Consider the following 22,549-nt stretch of genomic DNA (forward strand, 5'->3'; position numbering starts at 1 on the left):
AATTATCACATTCTCAATTTGTTCTTTCAATAAGGATCAATGAACGACTTTGGATAACAAGCAAATGTGGCAACGTTGTGAAACCGTGTATGAAACATAAATCCTAGGTTTTCATGTGTTAAAGAGCGGAGGATATTGCCAAAACCAAAGTCGGTCATTGTCTGTTAAAACTGATTGATTTTAAATGATTTGCAGCGATCGCCAGAACAACTCACTAAACTAAATTGGTTCCAATTTAAGGCATTCGACTTTTTATTAATAACAAAATTCCACTTGAAGAAAAGTAATAATTTTTTTATGAATTCTGCCATAAAAATATTTTTAATAAAACTTTAAGGTTCATTAAATTCTTTTCCAAATTGTCGTTATCTTTATAGAAATGTTTAAAAAAAGGAGCCTAAATGAAGATAAAACAATTCCTTATCGCTTATCAGTAAATGTTGAATGTTTGGTTGTAAGTAAACCAAGCAACCACCCAATAAACGAAAACCAGCAACCACAAGGTTTCTTATCTGCTGCTCAATAGTGGGAATGAATATGAAGTGTAAACGTCACAGAAAACAATTCGTCAGGGGGATAAGGGAATTTTTTAAGACAAGAAAATTAATTAAAATATTTTTTATAAAAAAAGGGTGAAAAGAGGAGTAGCAAACGAGATAAAGGCAAGGAAAGAATTTGTTATAATTCTATAAGTAATTAGAAACAAAAATAAAAAAATTTCAAATAAAATTCAGCTAAAGAAGAAATCCTTAAAAAGTGAAACTATTAGTGACCTACATTTAATGCTTCTTCTTTATTTCTTTAAATGTTTAAGACGAGTGCAGATGATCATCATGATCACTATAATGATGTTGTTGTTGCTGTTGAACATTCATTTTCTAAACATAAAAATTAAATCCACCCACATATTTCAAAAAAACATTTTAAAAATAAACTTTATTTTCAGCTAAATTAAAATAAGGCATTTGTGTGTACGTTTGTGTTGTTATTTAAATATTTTATTTCTCTGCAACATCCTCCTCCTTGAGAGAATGTATGATAAATATTTTAGAAAAGAAATCAAATTAAATTCACCAAAAAAATCTAAAAATGAAAAACAACACATGCATTCAACATCAAAAAAATACTGATGTCACACTCTTTTAAACCTCCTCCCCCTCCCTCCTCTTGATTCATAGCGAATTCCTCTATCCTCCTACGGAAACGATCACGATCCTCTGTGCTGTGAATATTTATAATGTTGTGAGGCAGGGTATTCAGTATTTTAGTTTTATATGTACATAATGAAACTATATATTTAGACAAATATTTGTGTGACTTTTTTTCTAGAAAACTCAAGGAATTTTTGTTGATCTTATTAAGACACTTTTTTGTTGTATTTCTAATGTTGTATTTTTTAGAAAAATTTAGGTCATTGTGATAAATTATATACTTTTTAATAAATGGAAATTTTCTCATTGAAAGCGATCCTTTGCCTAGAATACTCAAAGTAATTTCGTAAAAACTAAGGAATTATCACCTTGATCATGGCAACACTATGGATCAGAGCATCAAGAATAAGAAACAGAACTACATATATTTTCTTTCGGGACGATATGGTCTCAGTCTCCACTAATGGCATTGTTGCCGTTTTTCCCCTCAAATCTGACGTTTTTGGAATGACAATTGCGGGAAAAAATGCGTTTTACCGTTTAACGTAAAATTTGGAGATATTTTACCAGAGTTTAGAGATTTCTGGCGTTTTTGCCCAACTTTGCAATAAACATTGAATATATTAAATCCAATTTTCACCACCTTCAGATATCGTTTAACCAGTGGTTATTCTTCCAGTTAAGACAATTTTTGTATGAAAACTTTCAATATATCTTAAAGTTACAAAATAACTAGACATGGTGAAATGGACTAGGTAACTAGTCTATAGTCTATAGAGTAGACTGTAGACTATAGACTAGACTATAGACTAGTCTATAGTCTAGTCTATAGTCTAGTCTATAGTCTAGTCTATAGTCTAGTCTATAGTCTAGTCTATAGTCTAGTCTATAGTCTAGTCTATAGTATAGTCTATAGTCTAGTCTATAGTCTAGTCTATAGTCTAGTCTATAGTCTAGTCTATAGTCTAGTCTATAGTCTAGTCTATAGTCTAGTCTATAGTCTAGTCTATAGTCTAGTCTATAGTCTAGTCTATAGTCTAGTCTATAGTCTAGTCTATAGTCTAGTCTATAGTCTAGTCTATAGTCTAGTCTATAGTCTAGTCTATAGTCTAGTCTATAGTCTAGTCTATAGTCTAGTCTATAGTCTAGTCTATAGTCTAGTCTATAGTCTAGTCTATAGTCTAGTCTATAGTCTGGTCTATAGTCTAGTCTAATAGTCTAGTCTATAGTCTAGTCTATAGTCTAGTCTATAGTCTAGTCTATAGTCTAGTCTATAGTCTAGTCTATAGTCTAGTCTATAGTCTAGTCTATAGTCTAGTCTATAGTCTAGTCTATAGTCTAGTCTATAGTCTAGTCTATAGTCTAGTCTATAGTCTAGTCTATAGTCTAGTCTATAGTCTAGTCTATAGTCTAGTCTATAGTCTAGTCTATAGTCTAGTCTATAGTCTAGTCTATAGTCTAGTCTATAGTCTAGTCTATAGTCTAGTCTATAGTCTAGTCTATAGTCTAGTCTAGTCTAGTCTATAGTCTAGTCTATAGTCTAGTCTATAGTCTAGTCTATAGTCTAGTCTATAGTCTAGTCTATAGTCTAGTCTATAGTCTAGTCTATAGTCTAGTCTATAGTCTAGTCTATAGTCTAGTCTATAGTCTAGTCTATAGTCTAGTCTATAGTCTAGTCTATAGTCTAGTCTATAGTCTAGTCTATAGTCTAGTCTATAGTCTAGTCTATAGTCTAGTCTATAGTCTAGTCTATAGTCTAGTCTATAATCTAGTAATAGACTAGACTTTAGACTAGACTATAGACTGAAAGTAAATACAACCGTTCTTCAGGTTAGTTTAAAGAGGCAGCTAATGACGACATACTTAGGTCAGTTATTAGTCCGGTTGTGATAACCGGAACGCATCGTACCTCGTTTCACCATTACGACAATTGAGTTCCTATGATAGGAGTTGTGGCAAAATCAGTCTTTCGAACTTCAATTAGGAAGAGATCCGTTGTGTTGTGCAGAAAAGAAGCAACAATGATGGCCCTTACATTTGTCAAAGCAGGTCTCAGTCAAAGAGTATTTTCGATCGTCTTCCTTTCGTTCTCATTGTAAGATCTTCTACTGGAGTCCTTATAGCATATGATTTTATTAAACAATGCCCCGTCACACGACTGTCAATATCCGCAGACGCAATCGCCCTATTAATTTTAATGGTTTTTGAATCGGATCACAGTTAAAAGATTGGTATTGTTTTAAATTCTTTTTCATATCAGAGGTGTTTCACTTGGACCTCTCGAATAAGCATAGAATAAGCATACTAATAAGGCCTTAATCTAGAACCTCTTTAAAATCTACCTATGAAAGTTCCTTTAGTAAGACTGCCCTGATCAGAAGTACAACCATTCATCAAACAACTTAGAACCATTTAAGAGTCAGAAGTCCCCACATTTTCATTACATTATTTCAATTATTACAAAACTATACCACCACGAACTACTACTACTGGCGATCATGTCATGCTTTTTTAGTTTTTTTTTTTTTTTTGTTATTTTCCACCCAGTTTTGTATTTCATGATATTGTTCAAATTCTTCCTCTTCTACGTTTTTCAAACAAATTCATAATAATGAGAATTTTAAAGTGTTTTTATTTAATTTGTTTTTCTTTTACTCGTATGTTCTGTATTTGTTTTTATTATACTTGTTGCTTATGTACACAATTATTTTAATTTTTTTTTATCAGTTCTCAGTCTGATGCCTGTTTTTGTACTCGTTAAATAACGAACACTAATAACAAGTGATCGTGCGAGGATCGTGGTCTCTATGTATGTTTAAATTATACATTTATTTTCATATTCTTGTGTTTTTTAATTAATTTATATATTTTTTATTCACCACTTATATGGGGTGGGGGTAATTTAGCTGAGAGAAGGAAGAAAAAGCTTTTTTTATTTTAGTATGTAGTTAAAAGCAACAACAACTACAATAACAATATTAGTGCTCTACATAAATTTCTCTTTTCTCTAAAATTAACACTTAACACATCGACTCCCTCCTACTCCACCCCCTCTCTGCTTGCTTGCCAGACAGCCTGCCTGAGGTCTTCCTTGTTTTATAAGAAAAGTCGTATAGAAACGAAGAAAACAAAAAAGAAATCAACCACATGATGGTGGTGATACGAGCGGCAAACAAAATAAACGAAATACTGCAAGCAGCAACAGGCAAAGGCATGCAGGCCGACAATATCAGGCGAAGACGAAGGCAAAGGCATTTCAGTCAATAAGGCAGGCAATCAAGTCAGACCACTCAATTCAGTTACTCGGGTGTATTGTTGTGTTCCCAGTAGAAAATATATTTTATTTTCAATTTGTGTCTTATTTATATTTTGTAAGTCAGCTGTTCTTAAACGGTGGGTATGTATTAAAGAGTTTTGAAAAAAGAAAAATTGAGAAATTTTGTACAAAATAATCCATAACAAATCATACATATTGGAATTAAAAAGAAATCTAATACAAATAACTTTCGTTACAATATTGTTAACTTTATTAAAATACATATTTTGAGATCGGCCAATAGAGGACTATGACCTTTAAACTTAAGATAGATAGATAAATAGATAGATAGATAGATAGATAGATAGATAGATAGATAGATAGATAGATAGATAGATAGATAGATAGATAGATAGATAGATAGATAGATAGATAGATAGATAGATAGATAGATAGATAGATAGATAGATAGATAGATAGATAGATAGATAGATAGATAGATAGATAGTAGATAGAATAGATAGATAGATAGATAGTAGATAGATAGATAGATAGATAGATAGATAGATAGATAGATAGAAGATAGTAGATAGATAGATAGATAGATAGATAGATAGATAGATAGATAGATAGATAGATAGATAGATAGATAGATAGATAGATAGATAGATAGATAGATAGATAGAAGATAGATAGATAGATAGATAGATAGATAGATAGATAGATAGATAGATAGATAGATAGATAGATAGATAGATAGATAGATATAGATAGATAGATAGATAGATAGATAGATAGATAGATAGATAGATAGATAGATAGATAGATAGATAGATATATAGATAGACAGATAGATAGATAGATAGATAGATAGATAGATAGATAGATAGATAGATAGATAGATAGATAGTAGATAGATAGATAGATAGATAGATAGATAGATAGATAGATAGATAGATAGATAGATAGATAGATAGATAGATAGATAGAATAGATAGATAGATAGATAGATAGATAGATAGATAGATAGATAGATAGATAGATAGATAGATAGATAGATAGATAGATAGATAGATAGATAGATAGATAGATAGATAGATAGATAGATAGATAGATAGATAGATAGATAGATAGATAGATAGATAGATAGATAGATAGATAGATGATAGATAGATAGATAGATAGATAGATAGATAGATAGATAGATAGATAGATAGATAGATAGATAGATAGATAGATAGATAGATAGATAGATAGATAGATAGATAGATAGATAGATAGATAGATAGATAGATAGATAGATAGATAGATAGATAGATAGATAGATAGATAGATAGATAGATAGATAGATAGATAGATAGATAGATAGATAGATAGATAGATAGATAGATAGATAGATAGATAGATAGATAGATAGATAGATAGATAGATAGATAGATAGATAGATAGATAGATAGATAGATAGATAGATAGATAGATAGATAAGATAAATAAATAAATAAGATAGATAGATAGATAGATAGATAGATAGATAGATAGATAGATAGATAGATAGATATAGTTTGAGAAACTCTGTAATTATATATACTACATATGTAATTTATTCTCCCTCCTTGTTATTATTGTAATTATTGCAAGTGTATTAGTATTTTCGCGTATAATTTTTCTACTGTTGCCTGTTACTGATAAAATGTGCAACAAATACCAGTGAACAGTGAAACAACAACAAAAATACAGAGTACTTATAGAGAAGCTACAATTATTGAATGTAAAACGATTGAAACTTTCCTTTTACTTCACTTCCCTTTTGGAGTAAATTAAAATTTATGTACATATACATACATACATACATACATACATACATACATACATACATATGTGAGAACTACACAAATTACTTTGCTCTCATAGTTGAGCTACATTCATAAGTACTAGTTCACATACATAAATATTATTTTTTTGTTTTTTGTAACAGAAGTGTATAATTCGGTACTATTGTGAGGGTTTTCTTGAATTTTTTTGGAGTTTTATCAACAAAATAGCTCAGGAATTTTTTCATTGTACGGTAATATACAAATAAATAGATTATTACTTCTATATATTGAAGCTTAATTTTACATTTGGCCCTTTTTTTTTTGAAAAGTACCAAAATTTTTGGTACTTTTTGTACCAAATTTACAGAAATACTCCTTAGTAAGTTTAAACCATTTTAGTAAATTACAAAATTTTACAAAATAATAAAAAAAAAACTTAAAAGATATTTACCAAATTTCCAGCTCTGCTTTACAAAACATTTATTCTCTTCTAGTTTTTTAATATAATTTTCCTCAAATCGTATTAAAAAGGCTGTGAGGCACTCACTATAATACAATTTACTACCGGGAAACATATACATACACCAACAAATAAGTACTTTCAAAACTCAAAGCACACAGAGATACTCGTACTCACAAGTATAAATATATAAATGGCGTGTTATCGTATCATGTTCGTACGTTTCCCGGCAGTCGGCATAAATTTAGCTGGATTCAGCAATAACAAGGATGGTAACGGGGAGGGTGGGAGTTAGTTTGTGGCCGGGGATTTTTTTTCCATTTTTTTATACTCGTTCACACAGAGAAAGAGACGAGGGTTGTTATAAGGAATCGTTTTGTTATTGTTATTTTATTTTCATAGTATCCAATTATATCCATTACACATATACAAACATACATATTGCGATTTTGATTCCATTTTTGTTTGTGGATATTTTTTTTTTGCGCATGTCGTTATAATAATTATTATTCATTTTTATTGTTGTTTTTTCTAGAGGTGACTTTCCTGTCTCCTTGAACGTACTTACAGACTTTTTTATGTGTGTTAATTGTTGTTGTTGTAGATGTTGTTTTTAGTTTAGAGGCGTTTACACAATTTTGGGGGTTTTTTGCCTTTCATTTTGTTATTTGTAGCTGTGGTTGTGGTTTTTTATATTGGTAACGTGCGCAAATTCGAAAGAAATATGAAAAAGCTCGCCGAAAAATAATACAGCGTACTACTACCACAACAAACTTACATACTGTGTACAGCAGAATACATTATATTGAAATCCTCTTTGAGAGGATTAAATCATACAGAATTGTGTATAATTATTAGTGATTGCGTTATTTATTTATTATGCCTGGCAATGAGTGGTACTAGGGTTGCCAATATTTACATAGATTGATTACAAAATGGAAATGAATAACATTTGTAGTTAAATGTTTTTTGACTCGATCTAGAAAACGTTTGAGATAGCTTTTTGTTGGTTCAAAGTTCATCAACTACTTGGAAGTAGTTTTTATGAAAAAGTAGCGTTGCCACATCTAATGATCAAGACAACATTTTAACATTTGTCGGCAAAGTAACGGCTTGGGTGCCCTTTAGCTTTGTAGTCCAATTCAATATCGCCTTCTTGCCATTCCATTGCCTTAATCAAAGTCAAATAGATTGGTAATGCTTCTATTTATCTCATGGTTCAAATCTTTTTATCTTAAGTCGTTGAAAGTAGGACGGTGAGATTGAAAATGTTCTGTTGTACTTCATCTTCTCAATTATTACAACTTCAGAAACAATTAACAGCTGAAGGAACCGCTCTTTGAGTTTGATTTCACATAGTTGGTTGTTCAGGCTGCAATAGATGTACACGTGGCTCCTTTTGGTCCCTTTGTGATACCTGTAATTATATTAGAAGAAAAAGAGGAAGTGCAAGACACAATTGTAAATAGGCATGGAAAGGGGAATTTAAGTGGTTAATAGTAGTAGTAGAAACTGAGAGACGGAGATTAAGACAGTCAGAGAGAGAGAGAGATTAAAACATAAGAGGGAAGAACTCGAAAAAGCTACTAATCAGTGGAGTTTGTTTCGTCAAACCAACCGCAGTGCCTGATGAAGGCGTTTAAGTTATCTATTATAATCCCAGATAACTCTGAGGTGTCTTCCAGAGGTCGATGTCTCAGATATCGTAGTGGGATGTCCCCTAATGCCGGACAGTGACAAAGAAAATGTTCAATTGATTCCTCTTCTTCCTCATCTTGCCAGCTTCTACAGTAGTTGTTGTAAGGTAATCCACGTCCCATTGCGTGGTTATCAAATTTACAGTACCCTGTGATGGCAGCTATAATTTTGCTTAGTTGGGATCGGCTATGTCTCAGAAGATGGTCCCTGCGGTCCTTATGAAGCCTTGGCCATATTTTCTTTGTTTGAATACAAGTTGGCTCATTTCTCCATCTTTCCAGAACATCGGAGTACCACAGAAATGTTCTATGTCCGAGTCGGGCAACTGTGATCCCGTTTTTCGCGAGCGATCTACCTCCGGTCCCGTATTTTCCAAGATGATGAAACTAAAGTTTCTCTGGAAGAAGTGCTGATTTCACATAGGTCAACGACAAATTATATTGGCCATGAAGTTTTCAGAAGGAAGTCGCAACCTCTGCAATTCTATGAATTTATGTGTTCTATCTGTTCTATCTATTCTATGTTCTATCTGTTCTACCTGTTCTACCTGTTCTACCTGTTCTATCTATCATATATCTATCTAGGAGGAGCGAGCGAGCGAGCGAGCGAGCGAGCGAGCGAGCGAGCGAGCGAGCGAGCGAGCGAGCGAGCGAGCGAGCGAGCGAGCGAGCGAGCGAGCGAGCGAGCGAGCGAGCGAGCGAGCGAGGAGCGAGCGAGCGAGGAGCGAGCGAGCGAGCGAGCGAGCGAGCGAGCGAGCGAGCGAGCGAGCGAGCGAGCGAGCGAGCGAGCGAGCGAGCGAGCGAGCGAGCGAGAGCGAGCGAGCGAGCGAGAGCGAGCGAGCGAGCGAGCGAGAGCGAGCGAGCGAGCGAGCGAGCGAGCGAGCGAGCGAGCGAGCGAGCGAGCGAGCGAGCGAGCGAGCGAGCGAGCGAGCGAGCGAGCGAGCGAGCGAGCGAGCGAGCGAGCGAGCGAGCAGCGAGAGAGCGAGGAGCGAGCGAGCGAGAGAGAGAGCGAGCGAGCGAGAGAGCGAGCGAGCGAGCGAGCGAGCGAGCGAGCGAGAGAGCGAGCGCGAGCGAGCGAGCGAGCGAGCGAGCGAGCGAGCGAGCGAGCGAGCGAGCGAGCGAGCGAGCGAGCGAGCGAGCGAGCGAGCGAGCGACGAGCGAGCGAGCGAGCGAGAGAGCGAGCGAGCGAGCGAGCGAGCGAGCACGAGCGAGCGAGCGAGCGAGCGAGCGAGCTAGCGAGCGAGCGAGCAGCTAGCGAGCGAGCGAGCGAGCTAGCGAGCGAGCGAGCAGCGAGCGATCGAGATCGAGCGATCTACTAGCGATCATCTATCTATCTATCTATCTATCTAGCTCATCTATCTATCTATCTATCGATCTATCTACTATCTATCTATCTACTCATCTATATCTATCTATCTATCTATCTATCTATCTATCTATATCTATCTATCTATCTATCTATCTATCTATCTATCTATCTATCTATCTATCTTTAGGAATTGCAAAAACTGAGTTTCAGAACATCGGACGATAAGACCTTCACGATATAAGGTTTTTGTTTTTACAATCATTTTCTACGAAATAAATAGCAGGAGGATATCTCGGACCAAACCTAGAGTATCACTAAAATAGAGGACACTCCCCAAATATTGGCAATCCTAGCCCCTCTCAATATATATTAATATAAAAGTACTTTATATGTTACCATATACTATATATTTATGGATTTCTACATCCACCTCATTATCATCTATAACATCATCATTATTATTAATACCATCCTCATCATCGTGAATATTATCATCATGGGTTTTATGTTATCCAACATACTACTACTACTCTTGTACATGGAAAAAGTGAGTGAATGATATGGTTTGGTGGTTCCTCTTTTCGTTTTTTTTTTTCTTTTTGTTTGCTATTCTTTCATGTGTTCATATGTATGAATGATGGTCTACGAAGTCTCCTCTTTTGAATGCTCTGCAATAAACGGACATTGTCCCCTACCCAGTTGGACTTATTTCAGTTTTTGTTTGTATATATATATCATTTTTTTTCGTTGTTCACTACGTCCAACCTCGTAAGGGTGCCTATTTTTTTCTTTATTAAATGAAAATACTGCTGTTTTTCTGTTTTATATTTCAGCTGATAAAAAAGGCTTTTTTTCTCGTTGTCCATATTTGTTGGTTTCAGCAATGTATTGTTGCTGTTGTGGATTCAGTTCATGCTGTGTAGTTTGTTGCTTTTCTTTCTTTTATAATTTTTCTTGTAGTGCTTTACCCTGATTCCATTTTTTTTTGCATTTTTTTTTTTTTGTTAAATAGGAAATGTATCATACCTCTAAGTGTATGTATATGTGTATCTGTGCCTGTTGTATCTGTGTATAAGTATTTAATTTTTAGGGGACATTGAGCTTTGGCTTTTTGTAATCGTTGTTGCTGTAGTATTTGCGCCTTCCATAGGTTTCCCTTTTGTTCGCTAATTCAATTAACAGATGTTGCTGTGTATTGGAAAAAAAGGCTTAAACAACACAATGTTCGAGCAAAAATCTATATTTTTTTATTGTAGTTAGTTTTTGCCACAATTAACCTTTTTTGGGTCGTTGCTTATTATAATTTGTTTGAAAATTGTTAAATCCTGTTAGTGACAAGGGTGTTGGGTATGAGTATATGTTTTCTTTTCTTTTGGATTTCTTAAAGTACCTTTAAGTAGAACATATTTTTATGTGTTTTTGTATGATTATTTTTCCATCAGCCGGATTAAACCCAGTAAAAAGTTTTTAGACTTTAGGAAGCTAAAAAGGGAAGTAACTGCATCTGTATTCGCTTACTATTAAGCCTTACTGAGAAGCAGGAAATAACGGAATACCAATGATAGGAGTAATTTTATAATGTAAGCTGAAAAAAATTAAAAGCTTACTACTATCCCTTACAGAGAAGCAGATTGTAAGTGAAATATTTTAATAATATTTAAGCTTACTAGTGGGAATGCTTCCAAGTGGGAATTCGCTATATAAAAATCATGCCTTATCGAAGCAGGTTTGTAAGGGAGAAAATAGCTTCGTTCCCTTACAAACCTGCTTGCATGTAAGCTCCAATTTTTACTGGGAAGGTTATATTTGTTAAATGCCTTGTTGCACTGACAATCCTCCTTAGATAATTTAACCTTTTTTTTAAATAAATAATAAAAGGTTTGGGTTTCGTTATAATAAGCTTTGAAAAATCTATTTAAGTACATATTTTTAAAATAATGGCCTTTAGGTCCTTTAGTCAATGGCTAAAATAAGGACTTTTTATATATCTTCTATGGTATACTTCCTGCATTTTGATTGTTTTTGCAATCCCTGGGTAAAATCTTATCTGGCACTACGGGAACCTGTTGCGCCCAGGAATTGTCCTGTAACCTAAATCGCGGGAAGAAGTTGTTGATAAAAGGCCTGATGTATGGGCTAAATCTATTAGTACTGTTGCTGCATCAACAGGTATGTCTGCGCAACTTCGGTTGAAGAATTCATTAAAATTGGCATAACTTATGATACGAGATCGGTGGTCCCTTACTAAACACTTACTAAAGGCATATGGGTTCAGTTGGTGGCATGTTGGATTAGTAACAGATTACAACTATCTGTTGCTTCCTCTAATCATATGTCAAGGAATACATCGGACTTGATTCCGATGATTGCCTGCTATTCCGCAGAGAGTTCGGACACTTAAACAAAAGTATTGTACTTGATCCGTTAGAGTCCAAATTTACACCTAAATGTCCTTTGCAAGTGACCTGCTTTTGTACGGAGTTTAGAAATATGTGGTAGCAACGATATTTTTCTCTTTATTTAACTTCAATCCAATTGTTTATTCTATTTGGAAGACTACATTGCATCCGATGATTGACTGTTATTTTGCATTATATAGCTCGAATACTTAATCAATAAGCTTGTACTTGGTCCGTCAGATCCATGTGCGAAAATTTACATCCGAGTGTTGTTTGGAAATAACTTAGCAGACCTTTAGATATGATAGATCAGTGTCTTTCTTCTGATCGGAGTCATATGGAGTTAGCAACGGTATGTTTCTCCCTGTTTGACTTCAATGATTATCTCTTTTATGGGGGAGGAATGCAGAAATTAAGTAGCTCGATTTCTTAAGCAAAGCTTTCGAACTTGATCAGCTAGAGCCGTGTGTAAAACTTGGCACTTGATAGTCGCTTAGCAGAGCTTAAAATATGATAGATACGGGATTAGCTTCTGAACGTGATTCAGAGGTGTATAGGCAATGGCAGTAGGATCAGTAGTAGATGGCAATTCCTCTCTGTTTCATTTCAATTATTGCCTATTCTATGATCGAGGAATATATCGGCCGAGTACGAAAATTGGCACTTGAATGATTTTCGCAAGTCACTTAGCAGAGCTTAGGACATGATTAATAAGTAACCTGGTTTTAAAAGTGATTTTGCGGCGTATTTGCGCAGCAAATGGTAGTAGGATTGATAGCAGATAGTAACGATATGTTTCTCTCTGTTTCACTTCAATTATTGCCACTTCTATGATCGAGGAATGCAACGGGGTTGATTCCGATGATTGTCTGTCCTTCCGCAGCGGTTAGGCAGCTCGATTACTTAAGCTGAGTTTATGAACTTGATCAGTTAGAGTCTTGTACTGGCATGCTTTTATACGTGATTCAGTGGCGTATGTGCGCGGTAGATACAGATATGTTTCTCTCTGCTAGACTTCAATAATTGCCTCTTCTATGATCGAGATATGCAACGGGGTTGATTCCGATGATTGCCCGCCCTTCCGTAGAAATTATACAGCTCAAAAAGGTGTTGAACTTGAACAGTTAGAGCCGTGTACGAGCTTAAGACATGATGGCTCACTGATTCGCATTTGAACGTGATTCAGAGGCGTATGTGCGCAGCAGATGGCAGTGGGATTGGTAGCAGATAGTAATGATATGTTCCTCTCTGTTGTAACTCATGGGTGACTAACATAGTGATTGAAAATGATCATTGTGATGTTTGGACATTATGGCAGGTTTTCACGTCAAGCACTTCTTCACGAAATTGTCGGATTTTGAGAGTTTACTAACCTGAAATCAAGTTATACTTTTCTATAACCTTAAGTTTTTGAGACATCGTGTTCTAGAGTTTGAAAATTGTTGCGTTTTTTTCATATTTTAAACGTTGTAATAGCTTGAAGACACCTTTATTTGTAAAATCTGGTATGTGATCGGAAAGTTTAATCTCTTTGCCTTACGGCGGAATGTAATGGACAAATTTTGAGTTCAAATACGAGTTCAACGGAGCGTCAATCCTTTAGTAAACACTTTGCTCTCTGTGCATCGGTATAGCTCAGACTTTACATTTACAGATTACCTGTGATCAGTATTTTAATATTGCGAGACCTGTCATATAATGTGTAAAAGTTGTCAGTAGAGCCTCTGCAAGTACCTCAATATTTCAAAGTTTTGGAACTTCTTGTTTAAAAGTATTACAACTAAAACTTGTACTTGGTACATCAAAGCCTCCAATGAAGTTAACACTAAACTACTTCAGGGTCAGTTACTTAACATCTAGGGAAACTAAGTATTGTCCAATTTAAAAGATAATTGTTTAGATATCTTCCTTTATTTAAGATTTTTCCAAAAATATTATTAATTTTTTATTTTTATATAAAACACAATTAAAATCCTTTCTCTCCTTTTTTCATTACAGTTACAAAAATAATGCTATAAGTAAGTATAATAAAAAAACAATAAAGTTTTCATAAATAATTTTTATCTAAAAAACATTGAAACAATATAAACATAATCAATGGAAAACAAGACTTTAAAAATTGAAAGTTTCTTTCGAAAAAAGCAATAGAATTAGAAAAAACCTTGCGTGTCATCTAAAGAAACTTAAATTGAGGTCAACGATTGATTAGTGGTTGATTAAAAACAACAACAACAAACAAAATGATCTCGCCCCCATCATCAGCAATGCAAGCAACAGCAAACCAGCAAATGGACATGTGGATGGCAACTCCTAAAAAGAACTAACATAGACAAACTACATACAAAGTTTAATGATGACTAACTGACAGACAGACCACTATATAGAAAAACTGTATATGAAAATATCAAAAGTACTTCTGAAAAAGATCATAAACAAACAAATAAAACAACAATATTAAAAAAGCCAACCTACTACAAGATCTAACCAGATATTAGATACGAAAACTTATAGATACAATACAACCACTTCTAACACTCATAGATACGCATTTCAAATAATATAATGCGTATTTGAAACATGTCTAAATGTTTAAGTATAGCTGTATAAGTGTGTGTGTATTTGTGGCTTAGAACGCCTAGATTTGAAAAAGCATAGAAGAAGAAGAAAAAAACAGGCTACAAAGTTTTTAAAACTACAAACAGGCAAACAGATACTAAACGATTGGATTTCTATTTCTATGAAATTGTAAAGTTAAAAAAAAAAACAGAACCAACAACCACATGCTATTTATTTAGTTGTATTTTTCTGCGCCGTAAAGCTTAAACTAAAAACTGAAATCTACACAAAACACACTAAAGTATTTTGTACGGTCCAATGTACGTTGGTTGGATGGATACAAACCGGTGACTGGAACCAACATTAACAAATACAGAATTGTATAAAAAACAAAACTAAAACAGTGCATACATAGATTTGAAACACTCACATGGTTCGAGATACAACTTGTTCACATACTCAACTAAAACGGACTTAGGAATAAATACAAACAATATTTGTGTATAGATATGTGAAAGAGTGTGTGTTTTAGTTTATATACTTTAGGTTTTAAAATAATCTTGACTTTATGTGGTTCTTAAGCTAAAAAAAAAAAATAGAAAAATATTAGATATATGATAGATAAAGAAATAGTTAAAACAGGGATGAAAATTAAAAAGTTTTCTCATCGAAGATCTAAGTCACACTTCTGAGGGATTCTGCAGCACGAAACGTTGCCGACATACTCTTTCTAAGATTTAAGTTTTAACAACCACTATGTATACTCCAAAGGAACCCTAGCCAATAGCTGGCACTGGAATGCTGCGGGCAATCGATTCCCCTTGTACCAGTTTATACGATTTTCTGATCAGACTCCGTGTTAACAGATAACGAGGATATAGACTATAGTCTAGACTATAGACTAGACTATAGACTAGACTATAGACTAGACTATAGACTAGACTATAGACTAGACTATAGACTAGACTATAGACTAGACTATAGACTAGACTATAGACTAGACTATAGACTAGACTATAGACTAGACTATAGACTAGACTATAGACTAGACTATAGACTAGACTATAGACTAGACTGTAGACTAGACTATAGACTAGACTATAGACTAGACTATAGACTAGACTATAGACTAGACTATAGACTAGACTATAGACTAGACTATAGACTAGACTATAGACTAGACTATAGACTAGACCATAGACTAGACTATAGACTAGACTATAGACTAGACTATAGACTAGACTATAGACTAGACTATAGACTAGACTATAGACTAGACTATAGATAGACTATAGACTAGACTATAGACTAGACTATAGACTAGACTATAGACTAGACTATAGACTAGACTATAGACTAGACTATAGACTAGACCTATAGACTAGACTATAGACTAGACTATAGACAGACTATAGACTAAGACTATAGACTAGACTATAGACTAGACCTATAGATAGACTATAGACTAGACTAGACTAGACTTAGACTAGCTATAGACTAGACTATAGACTAGACTATAGATAGACTATAGACTAGACTATAGACTAGATATAGACTAGACTATAGACTAGACTATAGACTAGACTATAGACTAGACTATAGACTAGACTATAGACTAGACTATAGACTAGACTATAGAACTAGACTGATAGACTAGACTATAGACTAGACTATAGACAGACTATAGACTAGACTATAGACTAGACTATAGACTAGACTATAGACTAGACTATAGACTAGACTATAGACTAGACTATAGACTAGACTATAGACTAGACTATAGACTAGACTATAGACTAGACTATAGACTAGACTATAGACTAGGACTATAGACTAGACTACTAGAATAGGGACTATAGACTAGACTATAGACTAGACTATAGAGACTAGACTATAGACTAGACTATAGACTAGACTATGGACTAGACTATAGACTAGGACTATAGGACTAGACTATAGACTAGACTATAGACTAGACTATAGACTAGACTATAGGACTAGACTATAGACTAGACTATAGACTAAGACTATAGGACTAGACTATAGACTAGGACTATAGACTAGACTATAGGACTAGACTATAGGACTAGACTATAGACTAGACTATAGACTAGACTACTAGACTAGACTAGACTATAGACTAGACTATAGACTAGAACTATAGACTAGGACTATAGACTAGACTATAGACTAGACTATAGACTAGGACTATAGACTAGACTATAGACTAGACTATAGACTAGACTATAGACCTTAGACTATAGACCTAGACTATAGACTAACCTATAGACTAGACTATAGACTAGGACTATAGATAGACTATAGTCTTAGACTATGACTAGACATAGACTAGACTATAGACTAGACTAGACTAGACTATACTAGACTATAGACTATAGACTAGACTAGACTAGACTAGACTATAGACTAGACTAGACTAGACTATAGACTATCTAGTCCTATAGACTAGACTATAGACTAGACTATAGACTAGACTATAGACTAGACTATAGACTAGACTATAGACTAGACTATAGACTAGACTCATAGACTAGACTAGAGACTAGACTATAGACTAGACTATAGACTAGACTATAGACTAGACTATAGACTAGACTATAGACAGACTATAGACTAGACTATAGACTAGACTATAGACTAGACTATAGACTAGACGATAGACAGACTATAGACTAGACTATAGACTAGACTATAGACTAGACTATAGACTAGACTATAGACTAGACTATAGACTAGACTATAGACTAGACTATAGACTAGACTAGACTAGACTAGACTATAGACTAGACTATGACTAGACTAGAGACTAGACTAGACTAGACTATAGACTAGACTATAGACTAGACTATAGACTAGACTATAGACTAGACTATAGCCTAGACTATGACTAGACTTAGACTAGACTATAGACTAGACTATAGACTAGACTATAGACTAGACTATAGACTAGACTATAGGACTAGGACTATAGACTAGACTATAGACTAAGACTATAGACTAGACTAACTAGACTATAGACTAGACTATAGACTAGACTATAGACTAGACTAGACTAGACTATAGACTAGACTAGACTAGACTATAGACTAGACTATAGACTAGACTATAGACTAGACTAGACTAGACTATAGACTAGACTATAGACTAGACTATAGACTAGACTATAGACTAGACTATAGACTAGACTATAGACTAGACTATAGACTAGACTATAGACTAGACTATAGACTAGACTATAGACTAGACTATAGACTAGACTAGACTATATAGACTATAGACTAGACTATAGACTAGACTATAGACTAGACTATAGACTATAGACTAGACTATAGACTAGACTATAGACTAGACTATAGACTAGACTATAGACTAGACTATAGACTAGACTATTGACTAGACTATAGACTAGACTATAGACTAGACTATAGACTAGACTATAAACTCCATTCCAAATACATACCTACAAATTTTACTCTTGATTCTTAGTTTTGAACGTTTTAAGTTTCCATAAATTTAACTCTATGACTAACATTTTCTAATGCCACTTCCCCAACACAATTTTATCTCAATTTCAAAGTTCCACTTCAAATAAAAAACCTCAATTAACATCCCCATGATAAAAAAGTGTTTAATAGAAAGGAAAGATGAAAAAAGAGAACAAAAATATGTAGTAAAACCTAGAAAAAAACAGGTCTACACACATTTTAGTTTTGAAATCTTACACATACAAAACTCTAGCAGGAGGTTTTTACGCAGGGTAGAGGGGGACATAAAGGGGAGGATTGTACATACATACATACTCTTAAACCTCACATATCAGCTGGTGTAACTGGAGAACTTTTTTTCTATAAAGGTGTTTTCCTTCCTTTTTAATATCATTTAACAAATTTGTTTTTGTTGTTAATTTTTTTCCAGTAAACAATTTTCAAACTCGTACATACAGGCATACACCCAAACAAACAGACAAACAAGTACAATCATATTTATTTTATGAATAAAAATTACATCATTTTCTGCTCTTACAACAACAACAACAAAAAACACATTCTCACACTTTAAGTAATGACAACAACAATAATGATCATTCATATTTACTCACTAGATCGTAGACTAACTTTACAACTTGATAATAATCATTATGATAATAAACTTCATTATGATGACGATTATCATTATGTTGATTTATGTACATTGTATTTGTAATGAAGATGATAATTCCTGTAACCATCACGTAGGCTGTTTTTGTTTTTTTATGTAGGCATCTTCTTCTATGATTTGTTTTGTTTCTTTACACACAAAGTAATTTTATACATAGAAGCTTTTTTTCCAAATACATACATATTTGTTGTTGCTGTTGTTGATTTTGTAAGATTTCTAAAAGATTTTAACAAAAATAACAATAAAACAATAATACACACTCACCAAGGTAGATTAAGAAGGTATACTCATCAGCACAGCTGATTATCAGCTGCTTAAGGCCAATTTGTCAAAATGTTTGTTTACGTTACTATGGAAAATTTTAAAATTATTTGAATTTGAAAAATCTTTCAAAATAATTGTGAAATATTGTAGAAAAATAAATTTAAGTTTTATATTTTTTATTAATTCAATTAAATTAATTTAAAATAATTAAGATTGGAGAATAATAATATTGTGTGTGACTTCAATGTGGCACTCATTGCTTTTATGTACCCGGAGTTAAGACTTAACGTGACCTATGTTTGTGTGACACACAAACATAGCACGCATGCAATTTACCTACTTTTATCTGTTCTAGTTTGGCGATGATAATTTTAAATTAAAGAGCATCCCAGGAACTGGTTCTGTAAAAGCTATATAGAAGCGACCTTTGTATAAACCACCAATTTAATCAACGAAGTTCGATACCTCTGTAAAAGTTTTAGGGACGCTTGATAACAGATGCACTCACATTCTTACCTACAGTTTTAGAATTAGTTTAATTTTCACCTATTTTTGTTTAGACTTGTTATGCAGATGAAGCTAATTCAGAGAAATTATGGAAAAATTATCATTCTGTTATGCTTTATCTGAAATTGTTACTTACATTTATCTAAAAAATCATGACTTGATGTTAAAATGCATTAACAACCACAAAAGCTGAACGCTAAATTTTACGATATTCAATATTCCGGACACTTATTTACGTAAACATGGATGCAAATAAAGACATTTCTTATTCTTTCAGTTCTTATTTTAAATTTTTAAAACAAAAATCGCAAATTTCTGTTGTGTTTATTTATTGTTTTTATATTACACACACACATTTTTTTTGACAGTTTGGCCTATTTTACAATAACAAAATGCCTGTTGTTTTTGTATTATTGTATTTGTTGTAGCGACGAGACTACCTTGTTAAATATACCATGACACTCACACACAAAAGTTTTAAACCTTTTACACTAAAAAGTTAAAATGTCATTTTCAAAAGTCTCTGAAATAATTTCCTTTTTGTGAAATAAAATAAAACATACAAAAAAAAGCATGCTGTTGTTGTTGTTGCTTTTTGAGAAACGTCATCTAATCATAATAATATAGACAGGGTTGTATATTTGTTATTTAATTATGAACAGAATGAACTCAACATGAGATCTGGCTGAATTCGTTTGGCGAATTGTTGTTATGTTGCTTTTGAGGGCCAACATGTCCGCTGATTTCTTAGCTGATCTGGTAATTCTTTGACGAACATACCAAATGATCGGATACTTTATCGTCCAACAGACCTTCCTTATCAAACCGACTTCGTCGTCAACTAAAGTTGATTTGACAGTACGAGTGTTTGTGATCACTTTTGCTTACTACGAATATAACCGCAGCCAATCTGGCTATCCTTTCCTAATATCTAACCAAATCGGTTAAATTTTGTAGGTTAGACAATGCTCCTTTTTTAAGCAATAATCTTAGGCCACTATTAAATGCTTCGAGGCCCGAATTTTGAACAAAACCTATTATCTAATGCCATAAGAAGACGTCCAAATTCTGATGTAAAATTCATCAAATTCCAAGTTCTCCTAACCTCTTTTGTTAACCACGCCTCCATTCTCAGCCAATCTGGGTCCAAATTTTAACCTAAAATTCTCCAAATTCGAGTCCTTGTGATCACTTTTGTATACAAAGCCTTCATTCAATCTGGGCCCAAATTCTAATGAAAAATTTTTCAAATTCGACCACATTTGCTTACAACGCCTTCATTCTCCTCCAATCTGGCGATCCTTTGGCTAATATCTAAACAAATCGTTAACACTTAGAGATAGAATCTTTTCCTCAATCCTTCAATATTTCACGACATCTTAGTATCAATGACACAAAAATACCTTTATCTCTTAATTAGAGCTTCTGAATCTGAGGTATTTCGTACGATTGGCTACCAAGTTCGGACGCAATTTACTGACAACGACGATCTGCTTAGGCAATTTTGGCTAATGGAAGGCCTTGAATTTCGTTACGAATTCAGCTTCGTATTGCTCAGTGATACAAGCAGAGTCAGAGGAGTTTTGCACATATGGATGTCCAAGTCCCAAAGGAAAATTGACAAATTTCCTTAATTCCTGTGTAATTACTCATCGACAGCTTCCATATTCTAAGTCCTTTGACATACGAATGTTGGTTAATATCTAAACGAATAGGACGTCTAGAATTTGAGCCATTAAACATTGGCGAGTCGACTTTGTTCTACTCTATTCTTTAACTTTTCATGATGAATAAGCTTCAGTGATTCAAAACCTTTATCTTTTAATCTTCATGAGTATATTCCTCCTTATGCTGTTAAATCTTCAAACTTCTAAAATGAAGTAAAGTATTACGTTGGAATTGGTAGCTCTTTGAATCGATATCGAATAAAACAGGTGCATAATCATATATCATACTCATTTTAATTCCCACTTACCAAGCTCCCAACTCTGTACAAAATCAAAATAATAAAGCTCTTTTCGCCAAATAGCTCTCATTCTCCCTCTGCCAAACAAAAAAAAACAAAAATTTCCTCTCTTACTAAATAATAACAAAACAAATTCTCAAATATTTTAAAGTTTCTCTTGTTTATAGTTTGAATTTTTTTATTTGTATGTGAAAATGTGTGTAGTATTTTGTTTTCTGTTTTGTTTGTGTACTAAATGAACAAGAATCACGCAATAGGGCAAGGCAAACAAGGCACAAACGGAATTTTTCATTATGATCATGCTACACAATCGCAAACATATCAACACACATAGATACACAAACACACACACAGTGTTAGACATATCCATCCATCCACTCTCATCCATTTCGAACATACCTACACTTATATCTGTTGTTGCTGTTGTTGAAATGACTCCACACGACACGATTCAGTGACTATGACAGCGCTAGTCTATGATTATTATATGGAAGGTATGTACGTACGTATGTTTGGATGGATCGAGGTATTTATGTATGTAGGAAAGTATGTATATGTAGTGTTTAGCATTTTTGCGCCTGGGTGTTGTTTGTCTATTCATCCATCCAGCCAACAACCATCCGTCTTATTATTTACGTTGTGACAGTGGGATTTTTTTTGTAGACAAATAATAAAATTTGTAAATCTTTAAGTTTGTACGATCTGTACCTGTATTTATTACTCGGGAAAATTTAAAACTCATTAGATATACGCCAGTGGTCTTTAAACTCTGTTCTTACATTCCCTTGAAATGTGTGCGAAAGTTCGTATTCTGGGGCTCGCCTTATAATCTTTTCTTCATTTTCATGGGTATATTGGACTATTTGGAGTATTTTGTGACAATTTCAGAAAGATTAGCAATGTTGTTCAAGGTGCGTTAATGATGTTTGATTGTTTATCGAATCGCTAAAGCCCAAGTCCTCATGGAATCTATTGCTTTAGCTTCACATTT

General features: G+C 33.8%; 1 protein-coding gene across 2 annotated transcripts in view; it reads left to right on the top strand.

Annotated features, from left to right (window-relative positions):
- Positions 1–22,549, top strand: part of LOC119604057 (protein tramtrack, beta isoform) — a 60,526-nt gene that overhangs the window by 15,207 nt on the left and 22,770 nt on the right. For both annotated transcript variants that reach the window (XM_037956435.1, XM_037956430.1), the window contains exon 2: positions 14,085–14,104. The gene's annotated coding sequence lies outside the window, so the exon portion shown is untranslated. The remainder of the gene's footprint in view (positions 1–14,084; positions 14,105–22,549) is intronic.

Source organism: Lucilia sericata, unplaced genomic scaffold (assembly GCF_015586225.1).
Source record: "Lucilia sericata isolate MDLA Ls3-8-SP2 unplaced genomic scaffold, ASM1558622v1 Contig000357F_arrow, whole genome shotgun sequence".
Classification (NCBI taxonomy): domain Eukaryota; kingdom Metazoa; phylum Arthropoda; class Insecta; order Diptera; family Calliphoridae; genus Lucilia; species Lucilia sericata.